The sequence below is a fragment of the Cicer arietinum genome, chromosome 3 (assembly GCF_000331145.2).
Source record: "Cicer arietinum cultivar CDC Frontier isolate Library 1 chromosome 3, Cicar.CDCFrontier_v2.0, whole genome shotgun sequence".
Classification (NCBI taxonomy): domain Eukaryota; kingdom Viridiplantae; phylum Streptophyta; class Magnoliopsida; order Fabales; family Fabaceae; genus Cicer; species Cicer arietinum.
In genome coordinates, this window is record NC_021162.2 from 74,322,554 (window position 1) to 74,325,469 (window position 2,916).

Here is a 2,916-nt window from a genome sequence, read left to right on the forward strand (position 1 = left end):
CTTGTATACATTTTATTCTTAGCACGTCTTTTTGGTGTTTGTTGGTTTATGGGGTAATTACTTGTGTTTTTGTTTGAAGATGTTGTTTTCTAACACTATACATTTTATTCTTAGCATGTTTTGTGCTTAAAACTCTTCTTTAATATATCATTTAATTGATTAAAAAAATATAAAAATAGAAATAAAAAAACTCAATAAATATTGAAAACTACTATTCAATTGTTAATAGAAAATATTTAATTATTTTTTAATAAACATTTAATATGTGAACGATGTGTATATTTATATATCAATAAATCTTTGTTTTTTTTAATTAAAAATTGATATTCATTCATTTAAATTGATATAAATCACACCAATACAAAATAATATTATTTAAAATCACTACAATTGAAAAGTATGAATATGCGGAAAAAAACTCATAGCACATAAGCTAAAAGATTGAAACGGATAAAATATTTACAAACATGACAAAATTGAAGTGTCTAAAATATTAATAAATTTAAATATGTAATGTTAGCGATGTCAAAGTAAATGATTATTAAATATACACTGAACCGAAGTTGATATAACAATTTCAATCAAACGAACATCACAACAAGACGAAAAATTAAAATAATGTTGCACCAAGACGAGAAATTAAAATAATGTCGTATTAAAATATCAAAATAAAAAAACAAACACAAGAAAAAAATTAAATATAAGTAAAAATCACTTATTTAGATTAAAAAAAATTCAAAATATGATTTTGGACAAAAAAATTAATCCTAAATCACTCCATTTTAATGGATGAAATGAAGAAAAGAGAAAATCAGCAAGAGAGAAAGCTAGGTTTTCTAATATTTATTGCCTGGAACATGAACATGTCATTGAATCCAATCTTATAATATTTAATTATTAGTAACAAAATAAATCTCAACAATAGAACAAAAAAATATCAAAAATAAAGTTAACATGTACATGCAGGGTTGTTTTAAATATTTTTGAAGATCCTATTCAAAATATAAAAATTGGGCCTTTAAAAATACAAAATTCTAACATTGAAATTCAATATTCTAACATTTGACGGTGGATGGTGGCATCTATAGACTACAAACGCTTTTACAAACTAAGTGGTGAGAAATTGACTATTTATATAAACATAAGATATAAATATAAAAGTTTAAAATGTTCGATGTATAAAATTAAAAATGTCAATGAAATTTTTTAAAAGTCAAAATATAATAAAAAATATAAGACTCTTCCTAATTAAGGGTCATGTGTCAATATTTTGATTACATGAATTAAATGGGATCGTGTGTACATGTATGTTGGTTGTTTTTTTGTTAATATCATTTGTTAATATTTAATTGCTAATAGCAACCAATGACAATTGACAAGTAGTAGTTTTTTTATTAATTATTTTTACACTTAATAATTAATAGTGTTACCATTTAAACATAAATAAATATTTTATTAATGTGGGCCTATACTATTATCCAAATCAACTGGTATCCTCCCCTATCAATTGGCTTAAAATCATCATTGATGGGGCTACCAAATGAGGTTAAGGTCGTGCGGGTAGAAATATCTTTCGAGATTAAAATTGTAAATTCCCATATTATTTTGCTTTTTATCTTAGTGTTTCTTATAATTTTTTAAGCGTAGTCATGCACTCTATTTTTATTATTCATTAAAAAGGTTGAAATAAATTTTAGTTGGAATGTGATTCGTCTTTGGTATTATCTTTTTTCATCATTTGATCTTATTCTCTGGAAATTATGCACTTTCTTACTTTTAATTTCTTCAATGCAATTCAATGTCTCACATTGCTTCTTATGTGGTTTCATCTCGATGCTTTACTTGATGGAATTCAATTGCTTCTTTATTTATTTTTTTTCAATTTTCATAATGTTTTTATTTCTCCTTTTTTGTTGTAAGGTTAATGTCCCCAAATTGCTTTGTTTCTTTTTTCTTTTTTATCTTTCTTTGTTAATAGTAATATTGTTGTGGTTTTTTTTTTTTTGTAAGTGGTTCCAATCATCTTGTATTCTTATTTTTTTTATAATATTTTATAATTTTGTAAATGATTAATTTGAGATGTCAACATAATTTATATATTAGTCTAATCTTGTGATGTTTTTGCACATTAATTTGATTTTAAAAAGTATTTTCAATCTAATTGGGATGACTAGTCCATTTTGAATGTGCTAGCTTTTTCTTTTAAAAAACAACATACTAGAAATTATCTATAATTTATTGCTCTCAATTAACATCCCTAAATATACTATTGTCTTGATCTTATTTCTTGCCTGTTTTTATCGCACGTTTTTAAAATTTTCATCTACAGCGATTTTTTCATAATCAATATACCTCCAATAATTATGACGAGAACATAAAACTATTTTATCTCTAAAAGGGTAAACTTCTAAACAGTAATATGAATAATCAATAAATTTAATTCTAACACATCTTTTTTAATTTTATCAATATTCAATTAATGAGTTTCTGTAATTGATAATGTCTCTGACTCTTAATCATTAAATATGAATCAATTTCACAACCGATAATTGAACCCGTTCGCCTCTTCATATTGTTGGAGATTATTGTCTTTGGTTTAAATAAACCCCATGTTATGTTAATTCATTTTTGAATCGTTATTAATAGTATTATTATATTTCTTTTATCAGAATATGGCCATTATTTTTATAAAAAAAATTAGAGACGTTAATGACTATTTTACGATTGTCTTTAGAAAATTTTAACTTGACACCTTGAAATTATAAGATTAAACTTTTACCATTAAGTTAACACCTCAAATAAATATCATCATTACTAAAATAATTAATAATATCATAAATAAAATTCACATCATATATTTTACCAAATTATATATATTTTTATGAGTGAAAACTAACTTATGTTTAGCATGAACCA